The following is a 13,874-nucleotide window of genomic DNA, read 5'->3' as shown; positions in this document are numbered from 1 at the left end:
TGGATTTTCGGTTCTAAATGATTTAGTTTTATTTGGATTTCGCTTGATTTAATTCAAACCACAAAAACATGATTTTTCAAGAATTTTAATAAATTTAAGAAAAGGGATTTAGTTGTTCTCCCTTAGAGACTTGAGACCTTGCCAGAATAATTAATTGATAACTTCGTTTAAAAGTAGTTAAAAGGATGGTTTTAAAGAGGAGGATTTTGAGTCTTTTCAAAGAAAACTTCCATTTGATATGGCTTTGGAAAATTCTGTAAGTTTTTTAGAAAATGTTACATCTAGTAGTTTTCTTTTAAAAAGGGAATTGAGTTTGAGGAAAAGGTGGCTTGGAAGCTTGAAATAGCTTGAGATATGAGAAGAATTTTGAAATTGAGACAAAGATGAGTTTGATTGTTGTTTTCAAAGAAAAGTGATTTGAGAAAAAAGAAATATATGGCATGAATGATGATTTACTTGATGTGAATTGTTGAGAAAGTGTGAAAATGATTATGAATGATTATGAATGAGATGGAATGAATAAATGTGTGTTTGAGATACCTGGGTAGTAGCAAGGATGGTGGTTTGTCCTGCTTGCTCCAAGTTAATGTTTGAGAATGATCATACTTGATTTAAATTGAACAAAAGTATGTTTGTGATGCCTGGGTAGTAGCAAGGATGGAGGTTCGTTCCGCTTGCTCCAGGTTGAGCTTTCAAACACCCATCTGCGTAGTAACTGCAGTAGTGGTTATTCCACTGGTTCTGGGTTAAGCGGGTAGTAGCAAGGGGGTTGTAGCTCAAACCAACTGGCTCTGCATCGGTGTTTCAGTCCATGGTTAGCTAACAGGACGTGTCGGGTTGGCTATATAACCGACAAATGATATCATCAGCCATAGGACAGGCATTCATCATATGTATTTATGTGACATTGTTTGGGTGTGCATATTGTAATTGGTTTATCTATATGAATAACCATGTTTAACTACTAATTGCTCTACTTGATGTAACTGCTTGTTTGTGTTTGAATCTTTTATTTGTGTTTGTGACTGAAATTGGTTGAATTTTGGTGAGTTGCCTGTTGGTTGATTTGTTTGGGCCTAGGGCCGTGATTGATTATATGATGGGCCGGGGGCCGTGTTTGGTTTGTGTTTCTGGTTTAGTAAAGTATGAAAAACTATGCTGGTTCAGCATAGACTTAATGAACCTATGCTTGAAAAAGCTTGGCCATTCATGCTGTCTAGGAAAAACTTTTGAAAAAGTTTTGGATTTTTGAAGAATTGACGGATTTCTCTTTTAAAAAGGATTTCGGGTTTTTGGAACATAGTCTTTGGTTTTAAAAAAGATTCATAAGGCTTCTATTAATCACTGTACTTTAAAGACAATTTTATTTCTACGTATCTTATTATAGGAATTCTCTAACACCATAGTGAGAACCAGTGAGGACGATGTTCTCACTCCCCTACAGGTCTTTTCTTTTTCAGGATATAGACGACGAAGTTTGGAAGAGTTTTACTTTTGTATTTACACGATATTTTTGTGTTGTTTTAGTGATGTTTTCCCTCGCCTTTGACCTTTCACATTTTGTATGAGGGATGGGATCTTGTATTATGTAACGCATGTAAAGTATATATATATATATACTTTGTAAGTAAGGATGTATGTTTTGAAAAATACGGTTTAAGTTTTAAACATGCTCGTATTTTAGTATTAAATAAATTAAGAGTCGTCGTAATACCCGAGCTATCAGAGTGGCGCAGCCGGAAGCGTGACATTCTGATAGTTAGGGTGTTACATTATGGTATCAGAGCAGTCTTTCCTGTAGAGCTAGAGGAATGGACCGACTATGCTTCAATTGCAGACTCTGAGTGTTTGTCATGTAATAGGTCTTATTCTGGTAACGAGAATTAGAGCTGTATGCACATGACGGTCTATTGATTAATGCCATTAGTCTCGCATTGCATAATTCCTGGTATTACGTTTGGCCAGCTTAACACTAGTGAATTATGTATATGAAAGCATTAATGGGTTATCATAGACAATATACGAGTTATAGACATCACGAATCACGGGTTTTGGGAACATTAGAAATTAATTCTCAAGGTTACTCGGCTATGTGTCTGGTTTTTTGTTGAAGTCATGTGACGTGTTTTTTCATGGTTTATCTTGAATTTCTTGTTTGCTATTTTCTTTTGGAAAGTAGTTTGATTGTTCCAACCCTCTTCCTCTGTTCATATGCTTTCTCCTTTGATTCCAACCGCATATGTTTGCCTAACGTCCTTGGTGTGTTTGCCTTCCTTTGTTTAAACTCTTTTCTTGATCTTTATATTTTTTGGTATAACTTTGGTCTTGTTGAGGTAGTGTATTCCTTTAAGTTCTTATTCTGAGTTCTTTTTAAAGAAATTGTGATTTAACTTTTCTCTTACTTGACTATATCTACAACCATTATTCTTAAAGCCTTTATAAAATCATTTTTGATTCGGTATAACCTTCCCTAAATAGAACTTTGAAATTTTTTTATGCAGTTTAGAAACTATTTACTCCTAATACCTCACCAGTTCTTTTACTTGTTTATGAAAATATACTTATTTTAAAATATATGTATACAACTTGATTTTCTAATAATTATATTACAATTTTATGAATATTTTTGCTTGATTATGTATTTAGATACTCTTCAAAGGAAGATTTTTGTCTCTTTCTAGTTGATTTTCATTTAATAAACTTCACATGAATCTATTTTTAATTTGAATTTGGTTTAGGATAACACGTTAATTAAGCATTCTTTGCTCTTTTGAAAATGTTGGATTCATATATTCCCTTTCAAGAATGGGCCAATTCTTTTTTCGAGCTTTTTACTTCTATGGATGTCATATTTGATTCTGTATTTAATTACTCCCTTACTTTTGTGAACGTCACTGTTAGTCTTAATTTTCCTTCTCTTATGAATCTCACACTCATCCGAGTCAGCTTGACTTTGTTTCCATCTAATGCAGTGTTTTTCCTCTTAATTGTCTTTCTTTAGTCAAAGGTTCTTTCCTGAGAATTTTTTTATTGATTGAGTTGTCTTTCCTTGCACGTTTTGTATTCCTTTGGATCAATTGAAAACTTGTTTGATATTCCAAGACTAGTGAATTTTGTTTGAATTCCCTTGATTTAAAGATCCTTTTTCCATAGGGGCTGATTTCCTTTTAAGTGTACCTTAATCTCTTGAATATTCCTGTGAAGGTGGTAATTTCAAGTATACTTTCGGAGTCTTGTTTTGAGCTATTTTGAAGAAGTTTCAAATTAAAATTTTCTTTCTTGATTGTAACTGAAAGCCATTTATTAAATTTTGATAAGATTGTTTTGACTTAGCGTACTCTTCTTTACGTGAAATTCTAAAAACCTTATCGTGCGTACGCAGAATCCTACTTTTGATAGAAGTGTATTTACAAAATTTTTACCTCAGATTTTTCTTTTCTAAATAGAGTTTGACTCCTTCTATTATTGCTAAAACTTTCATACACATTTGATTGAATACGAACCTTAAGAAATTTTTGAATGAACCTATGATTTTCCTCCGAGTTTTATGCATACTTTTGGTTAATTTGTGCACATTTTCTTTGAGAATGTGAAATGATTTTTAAAAAAGTTTCCATTCTTTATGAGCAATGCGTTTGAAGGTATTCTTAATTCTAACTCAAATCTTATAAACTTTGTCTTAAGTTTAAGGCATTCTTCTTCTATAAACTTCACACTTCTTTGATTCAACTTGATTTTGTTCAAATTACAACACTACTTTTCTTTTTATTATTCCCATCAGATTTCATTGATCGGGAGTCATTCTCGGGATTGCCAAACTAATTTCCTTTCTGGCACTTTCTATTCCTTGTGCATCCCTGATTAGTTGTAATCTCAACAATCCTTTCAAGCTCTTGCGGATTTTGTCTTTGTCGCTTGTCCTTTTCCAAGGTCTTGTATCCTTCTGAATAAGCGCGAGAATTGGTTTCGCGTACATTCCTCCTGTTGGCATATGGGCGCGCACGCGGCGAGTGCGCGTCCACGCGGATTGAGTTGGGCTAGGGGCTTAAAGTTGGCCCAGATCCAGCATAACTCTCTGGGGGCTTGGCTCAAAAGTTGCAGCAGCAGATCGACGCGGGCGTTGCAGGTACGCGTCCGCGTGAACTTTCATGTTCTCATAATCTGCGCGCACGCACGTAGTGCGCGTCAGCATGGGTCAGGTTGGGCTCATGGCATAGTGGTTGCCCAAGAGAGGCCCAACTCTCTGGAATGTGGGTGGTGGTGCATCCGCACAGGGACGCGTGCGCGTACATGGTGCGCGCGCGTCCACCTTTTTTTTTCAGAAAAAATTATGCTCAAGTACTCCCCATACTGTTCACAACTCCTTATGCATCTACTACAAAACACAAAAGTGCAATTCACAAAAATGCAATATGATATTATTCATCTACTACTAAACACAACATACATGTGACTAAGCTAACAATTAAGTTGTACAAACAAATTTATGTGAAACACCTACCTACAATGGTAACTCAAATCACTTATTAAGCAAATTTAAAAGAGAGTGGAAAGAGTTTACCATGGTGGGGTGTCTGCCACCTAGCACTTTTAGTTTAAGTCCTTAAGTTGGACATGTTGAGGTGCTTATTGTCATGGTGGCTTATGCTTGTACTCATCCTTGAATCTCCAAGGATCCATGCTTCTCAATTGGTTGACAGAATTTCCAACCATCTTCACCAAGCGTGGGCAAAGTTCAGCCCAAGATATGAGTTCCCATAATCGGTCTTCACATAGCAAATCGGGATCCCATATCTTATCTTCACACCCATCCGTTAGTTGAGTTTCATGATTTTGTCGTACGGGTGGTTGACATAAGGGTGATTGACACATAGAATTCTCTTTAACATACCAAGCCTTCCGTTGAAACCCTTGTAAAGTGGCATTCTTCCAATCATCGTTCCTATACCTTGAAGCTTTGACCTTAATGAGCCTAATTCCTAACTTGCAACCACTACACAACTCATTCTTGCTTTTAATTCCACAAAGAGCTCTAAGTTGTCCATCCGTTTCAATCAAACCATATTCAAGCGAGAAAGTAAAGCTTATGGATAAGAATTTTACCCACTTGAATGTTGTGTTGGATGGTGACTCGGGAAGGGAGACCTCCCCACACTTAGACAATGCAAGGTCTACTTATTTAGGCTCTTCTTTGGTTGTTTCCACCTCTTCACAAGCTTCTTCAATTTCAACCTTTTCCCCTTTTTCACTTGGCTTGGTGTTGTCTTCAAGAACTTTGATTTCTTGCCTAATGGGGGGTGATTCAATTTTCGATAGGAATTCATTGATGAATGAATCCATCTCTTGATCAACCTCTTCATATTCTTCAATTTCAATGTACACCATGCCAATGTTCTCTCCTTGGTAGATCTCTTTCTCATTGCTCACCAAGGGTATGGGAGGTTGTGCACACTCTTCTATAGTTTCAACTTCATGTCCAATGGGAGAGAATTCGATTGTAGATAGAAATTCATCCATGATTGAATCCATTTCTTGATAAGCTTCTTCCAAATCTCCAACGATGATATGCCTTGGAGGTTGCGCACCCTCCTCAACATCAATATCAAGCTTCTTGGAAGAGTTCTCCATGATGCTACATTCCCATGGACTTTCAATATCTCCTAAATCTTCAACCACTTCTTCCTTTTCTTCAATGATCATAGGCTCCTCCAATTGTTCTAGCACAAAATTTGACTCCTCCTTTTCCACCGAATTTTTCAATTTCTCCTTCATGCTTTGCTCTTATTTTAACCTTTCACATGTGGTCACGGAAGTACCTTGAGTCTTCAAACATTGGTGGGCTAAAGTATGCACCACCTTGGTCAAATTGGTCACAAACTCAAGTGTATCCCGCTTCATGGCTTCTTGTCCTTGAAGTAACAAAGTGAGAGGATCGTCTATTGGGGTTTGGGGTGAGTAAGAAGGTTCATTATTTTGGAGAGAGGGCTCATGGTAGGAAGGGGGTTCCTCTTGGTAAAATTGTGGAGATGGTGTGTATTGAGGTGGTTCTTGGGAGTAATCTTGATAGGGTTGTGGTGGTTCTAAAGGTTCTTGCTCATAATGGTCACAAGGATGTGGTATGGGTGATTGGTCATATGGTTGATATGGATTATAGGAAGGTGCTTGATGTGGAGAGGCATGTGAGTATGGTTGAGGTTTATGTTGAGGATATGGTTCATAGGCATATGGTGGTGGTTCTTGAAAGTCACAAGGTGATTCACCATAGCCATTGGAGTATGCATCATAGAATGGCTCTTCTTCATAGTGCATTGATGGAGGTTGTTGCCATGAGGATTGATCATATGCATATGGTTCCTCCCACCTTTGATTGTCCCATCCTTGATACACATCCTCATTGAGGCTCTCATTTCCTACACATAATTAGAACCAAACTCATAGCCATAGTGAGAATTCATAATGGAAAAGCAAAAATAAAACTAACAAAAACTAGAAAACAAGCAAAAGACAATCATATTCACACTATTCACATATGTACAATAACCAGTAACATAACACCATTGCAAGTCCCCGGCAACGGCGCCATTTTGATGATTAGATTTTTGACGGTTTAGAATTTCTCAAATAAAATCTCGTCGAAGTATAGTTTCTAAACCAAGCAATAATCCTTTCATACAAAAAGTTGTTTGTCACTAAAATAAACCCCTAAATTTATAAACCGAAGTATTGAACCTCGGGTCGTTCTCCCTAGGAATTACAATAAAGTGTCTTGTTATTGGTTGTGAGTTGTTTTGGGGTTTTTGAGATTTTAGACAAGAAATATAAATGGCAAAGAAAATAAACTAACAACTAATAAAACTCTTGGCAAGATATGAGAACTAGAAGTTCTATCCTAGTTATCCTTCTCAATTGTGATGAGAATTGTGTATTGCTCCCACTTAGTTAACCTCTAACCATGGAGAAAAGTCAAGTGGATGAATCAATTTGATTCCTCAAGTCCTAATCAACTCCTAAAGGAAAGACTAGCTTTAGAGGCATTCAAATCAATTAGCAACTTCTAATTATCAATCAACAAAGGAATTAGATAACTCAAGAGTCACTAATTACTCTACCTAGGCCAAGAGGAACAAAACCTACACTAAAATCCAACCAAGCATTTTATCAAACACTTGGAAGGCATATAAGAAAAGCATAGTGAATTGATAACAAGAATAAAATCTAACAACAATTATTGCAAAGAATTAACAACAACAATCAAGGAAATCACAATTATCATGAATTACCTCAAATTGCATTATTGAAAGAAAACAAAGGAACAACAATCTATCCAAAACAAAATGAAGAATTACAATCATTAAAGCACATAACTAGAAAGAGGAGGAGGAGAAGATTAAGAATTGGTAAAGGAAAAGTGAATCAAAGCATGAATTAAACCTAGATCTAAGAAGAGAGATTAACCTAAACCTAATCCTAATTCTAGAGAGAAGTGAGAGCTTCTCTCTCTAACTCTAAACTAATCGTAATTATGCTATATGCTAGATTGATTAGATTCCTCCCTTCCCCTTAATCCTTCATCCTTTTTTTCCTTTCTCCTAGCAATTGGCGCCCAAATTGGGTTCAGAAACCCTCTCAAATCGCCAGACACGTGTTGCATTAATGAAGTCATGTGCTGTCATCGACGCATGCGCGCACGGTACGCGTGCGCGTCCCTGGCCGATTCTGCAATGTGCGCACGGGCGCCTTGTACGCGTGCGCGTGCAAGGCTGACTTTGCTTCTTTGACTTTTTATGCTTCTCTCCACTTGTATGCTTTTTTCCTTGCTCCCTTGATCCATGACTAGCCTATTTCAACCTGAGATTACTAGCAAACATATCAAGGCATCTTATGGAATCAAAGAGGAACTAGAATTCATCAAAATAAGGCTTAAAAGCATGTTTTTACGCTTAAGCACAAATACGGGAGAGATTACAAAACCATGCCAATTCATAGGTTAAATGCGAGAAAAGGTTATCAAAACACTCTAAATTCAATACAAGATAAACCCTAAAAATGGGGTTTATCAAGGAGCTTATTAGTGCCTGAAATGATAGTAGAAATCACAGAGCAGATAAAGAAGATTTGAAGCCGGATGCTTGTCGCTCAGAACCGTCAAAAGAGCTATGTCGACCAAAGGCGGAAGCCTTTGGAGTTTGAGGAAGAAAATCATGTCTTTCTGAAGGTTTCTCCAACAACCGGAGTGGGAAGGGTAATCAAGATGAAGAAACTGAATCCCCGTTACATCGGACCATTTGGGATCCTAAAGAGAATTGGACCAGTAGCTTATAGGATCGCTTTATTGCCGCATCTTTCGAACCTGAATGACGTGTTTCATGTGTCGCAGCTTCGAAAGTATACTCCTGATGCAGGTCATGTCCTGGATCCAGAATCGGTTTAAGTAAGAGAAGACCCGACGCTTTTAGTTATCCCGATTAAGATCGATGACACCAGTATCAAGCATTTGCGCGGGAAGGATGTATTATTGGTGAAAGTAGCTTGGAGTTAGGTTGGTGTTGAAGTGCATACTTAGGAGTTCGAATTGGATATGCGGAAGGACTACCCACACCTCTTTTCAGGTAACTAAATCTGAATTTTGAAGGCAAAATTCCTAATTAGGTGGCTAGGATGTAAACCCCGTAAAATTAGCGAATAATTAACCAATAAATTAAATTTTAATAAAATAAATTAGAAATGTAAATTTTATAGTAAAATAAGATAGAACTAATTAAAATAAGAATTTTAACGCTAATTTCAAAGAATTTGGCCCAAGATTGGGCCGAACGGGACAAACCGGTCAATCCGGGCCCGAAATGGGCCCAAGGCCCAACCCTTTGAGCTCTATGAATCTATTGGAACAATTTCATAGGTAAGCCTCACTTTCACTCCAGTTTCTCTACTCCTTTGATTTTCAAAAATTATTAGAGTAGTGTTGAGATTTTGTTTCTCTGATGGATTAGGATCTGATTAGCTTGAGAAAAATATTCACTCTAGCTTATGTGACACTTGGGTAAGGTGAGGATCCAAGAACTCTAGCTAATTCTTTGAATTTATTTATTGGGTATTAAGTTTTGGATATATATATATATATATATATATATATATATATTGGAGCTTGAATTGTAGGCATTGGAAACTTAGTGGAGGTTGGTGTCAATGCTTTGATGATTTTGGACCGTTGGGACTGTGTTTGGCTTTGGTGGGTTGCCTTGGGAAAGACGTGAAAATCGGCCAAGACATGGTTTAGGTTTCACGTATTTACTATATAATGTTCTATGAAAACTTAGGCTAGACAACCTTAGGATAGGAATGAATGCTTGAGTATGTAAATTGTTTAGTACTTTAAATGATATATCTTGAACAAGGGTGAGTTTTGGTCTATTGTTAATATTGGTGTTGGAATTTTAAATGATAAATTGATGATGCTTGATGAGGTAGAAGGATGAATATGAGTTTGTGGTGGTTTGTTGATGAATCTTGTTGAAGTAATGAATGTTTGGTATAAGATTATGTATATATTGAGGTTTAATTGATTGAGGTAGGATGTGGAGGTTTTGGCATTTTAAATGGTATATTGCTGTGTTAAATATGTGTAAAGGAAGTAGAAGTTGAGTTTGGTTTTTTTGAAAATTGAGGTTTGAGGTTTTTGTGAAAATTTTTGGCCAAACTTTGGCAAGCCATAACTCAGCTTCCAGACCTTAAAATTGTTTCAAACCTGTTTTATATGAAAATTAGGTCCGTGAAGTTTACGCCGTTCGAAGAACGGATGGAAAATGATTTAAAACAAAAACGTTATGCGCGTCGGAAGTTTGGGGTTCAAAACTAAAATTCTGCAGATTTTCAAACTTAGCCATTTTTCTGATCAGAACTCAGTGTATGCATACGCATACCCTTCATTCGCGAAGGTTCGCTTCTGCCTCGAGTACATGCGTACGCGGACAAGGCTATGTGTACACGAAATGGGCCAAAATGTCCGCCCATGCGTACGCGTGACCTAAGGTTTCTGCGTACGCGTACCTCCTCATATGCGGTCATGCGTTTCTGTTTGATGCGCATGCGTACGCGGGAAAGGAGCTGTATACGCGTGGCCCCTGTTTCAGCAAAAATGAATTTTTGTGTTTTAAAGTTCAAATTTCAATCTCTAAACCTCTATTTTCATTCTTTTAACCCTAAATCTCGTTGATAATCCTAGTAATAAAATGAAGTTTGGAAATGGAGATAACTTGGGGGTGAAGTAAGGTTGGAAATTGATGAATTATAGATGGAAATGTGAATACTTGGAGTGCATATGGTGCTATGACTCTAATGATATGAATATGCTATGTTTACAAATGATTATGATTGATTATTGGATTATGCACTCAATTATATGAAATACGAGTTTCTTTGGGTAAAGTACCATGGCTTGCCATCACATGTTCCAGGTTGAGACTCGATACTCTGTTGACCCTACATTGTAAGAGGTGACCGGGCACTTATAAATTCCCAGGAAGGTTGACCCCCATTGAGTAAAGTTTTATATATGTATGAATTAAGAATATTAAGAGAAAAAGTTATGCATAGACTCATGGGAATGCGCGACAGGAACAGTCTAGGGTTTGGCAGCCGGACTTGTCAGGTTGGCTTGATAACCGACAGATGAGACTCATCTACCATAGGACAGACATACATCATGTACATATTGTTTGTTTTGCTTGTTTGTGCATTAATTGAGAATGCCTAAGTGAATTATTATGTTAATTGTTATATTTGCTAATTGCAGTACTTGTATACTAGCTGTGTTTGCCCTTGCTTGCTTGTTTGTCTGTGCAGTATGACTGGTGTTGGAGGATTGGAGGAAAGGTGGGGAAGTTAGGGAGTTTAAACTAGTTTAAGGTTTGGTTAAGTTAGAATCTTAGAAGACCACTCGTTATGGTTTCTATTTTAGTACGTTAAGCTTTATAATCTGAGTGTTAGCATTCTACGATTGCCTCTGGCATTCCCAAGACCTTATATCTTATGTGTGTAGTACCTTTCCATGCTGAGAACCTCTGGTTCTCATCCCATACTATGTTGTTATTTTTCAGATGCAGATCGAGAGACACTTCGCTAGACTTCTAGAGTTCTGCAGTGAAGTGGTTTCTGGGATTTTATTTTGGTGTATAGTTTGTTTAAACTTATGTACTTAACTCTCTAAACAGCTTGCTTTATTTTATACTTCTTAAAGGATTAAGGAGAACTAGGGTTTATATATGTATTTTAGACTCCGGATTATGTATATATGTATGTAAATATTTTCTGGCCAACCTTAGCTTTGCAGGCTGAGTTAGGAGCTTGTTGTTTTGTATTCTTGACCCTCTATTCCTACTTTCTGTTTAGTTATGCTTACGAACCTTAGTTTTCTTCGCACGCAAGTAATCTTATTTCCTGAGCATTGCGCTTTTTATTTTGCGATTTTGCTTTATCCGCTTTTCAAGACTCCTCGTATATTGTATCTTTTTTCAATATTATTATGTATATATTTTATTTTAGAGGTCGTAATACCACCCACCTCTGTTTTACGGCTTAAGCGTAAAGTTCTGTGTGGTAGTGTGTTAGAGGGTTCTTCTGTGAAAAAAATGCAAAAATCATAACAAAAAAAAAACCAAAATAAAAACTCAACACAAACAATGAATTTCATTGATACAATACACAGTGATTACTTCAATAATCCAAAAAACAGAGGCACTCATCAACTTTGAGGTACCAAATTGTTTAATCAACAAGAATGAAACCCTAACTCTAGAAACGGTTTTCAAGTTCCAGCAAAAAAACAAAAAACAACCCATGACAAACCAAATTTAAAAATGCCACAATCCTACAACAGGTTTAGTAACAACAAAAAAAGGAAGAAAAACCATACATTCAGAATAGTCAAATTTCAAGAAGAAAACGAAAAAATCAAAACCAAACAATAAAACAAAGACTAAACACAAACAAAAGATAAAGAAATATACACAATAGAATCCTTTAATAATCAGAAAAACAGAGCCCTTGATCATTTTTCATGAATCAAGAAAAACTAAAAGTCTAAAACCCTAACCCCACAAAATATTTTTAGTTTTAGGAAAAAAAACACTAATAAGAAATAGATTTTATCAATGGCACAACCCTAACAACAACTTTAGTAACTAGAAAAAATAGAAAAATACCTTTAATAGCGACGAAAATGTCGATTACGTCTTCAACACTGTGCCGAAGCCATTCCTCAATGACGAACTCACGAACAAAACCCGCCAGAAGCTTTAATCAGCAGCGATGAATGCTTCTTCATCTTCTCCTCAGCAACATTGAACTGGAAGTTAGGGCTTAAATGTTACAGAAAGTGAATGAAGTGAGAGGGATATTGAAACAATGGCCAAAACAGTGTTGTTTGAATCCATGGCTTTGACACTAGAAACTATGTCGTTTTAACGCTGATGCGTAACTTAACGGGTCAGGTAAGCTTTTGTTAACGTCGTTCATAATAACATGAACAGAAGAACTAACGTGATTAAATTTAAATTTTTTAAGAACAAATTTGATTAACAAAATCATTCGATGCCCAAATTGAAGATCGCGTGATCTTTAAAGAACCAATTTGATCATTTACTCAATATAGTAACCATTACTACGAAAAATGAAAGAATATAATAGAGTAAAAAGTTGTGTTTTAATTATCTCAATGAACTACTGTAATAAATTTAAGATGCAATTCATCACTCATCATATATGCTAACACATAAAAGACACAACTACTAATTGCTAAATAAATAAATAAATAATAAAAGATATGCCACCACTAAAAAAAACGTTGAATACCATTAGAATTTTTGTCGAATTTAGCAGTAAAATTATTGGCGAATTTATTGGTAGATTTTGCAATAAATTATTGGGTAAAAAAGTTATCGGCAGATTCTTTTTTCTGACAATAAATTCGCCGATAATAATTGGATAAAAAAGAGGAGAAAAATTAGCGCGAATATTATCGGCGGATAAATCCGACAGTAACCCTAATTAATGTAACACTGCATTTTGGTCACTCGCAAAGTGTTGCCGTCGGATATTTGACAGCAAATTTGACGGTAATATTCGGCCTAAATTTGAATTGCAAACCCTTTCTCCCTCATTTTCGAACTACTCTCCGGCAGTGTTACCTTCTCTTCTCCCCCCCCCCCCCAAAACGAACTACCTCTGGCAGCCCCATCGACTAGCGTCGGCCACCACCAACAGCGTCCAAAGACAACGTGAACTCAACTGGTGCTCCTTGCGCCGCATTGGTCGCTCTGTCACTGCCGTTTTCGTTGCTCCTGCCTGCCACCACTGCTGATGCCGCCACTATTTCCTTTATCGCCGGAGCTGCCTCTTTCCTCCCTCCAGGTAGGTTGTCATCCTCCCTCCTCTTCCTATTATTTTCTTGCAATTTATTTAAAAAATCCTAATGCAACCAGCCATTCCGATTTTTCACTGCGACCGTCCGTGCTGCCACTATGTCGAAAAAATCCTCCATGCCACCATTGTGTCTATTTTGCCCTTGTTCAACAGTTGCCCCAAAGATACGACTTTGTTGCTTTTGGTGAATGGCTTTTGTTTGAGATTTATGAATATGGCAACAATTTTAGATTCTGTGAATATTTTGAGAATTAAAAAAAAAAAGAACCAGTTTCATAAATCTGAAATTGTTTGAAGCCCGAATGAACTTTGTGCATAGTTTGGGTAAAATAACACTGTCTGTTGATTTATAAAATCACATTCTTAAATTGAATGGTTTTCTTTTTTATGCATCCCTTTTAGAATTAATTTGGCAGTGCTCACTCTCCAGTATTTGCGTTTTAAATTTGAAGTTG

Source organism: Arachis hypogaea, chromosome 3 (genome assembly GCF_003086295.3).
Source record: "Arachis hypogaea cultivar Tifrunner chromosome 3, arahy.Tifrunner.gnm2.J5K5, whole genome shotgun sequence".
NCBI classification, from domain to species: domain Eukaryota; kingdom Viridiplantae; phylum Streptophyta; class Magnoliopsida; order Fabales; family Fabaceae; genus Arachis; species Arachis hypogaea.
Note: the sequence above shows the minus strand (reverse complement) of the source record.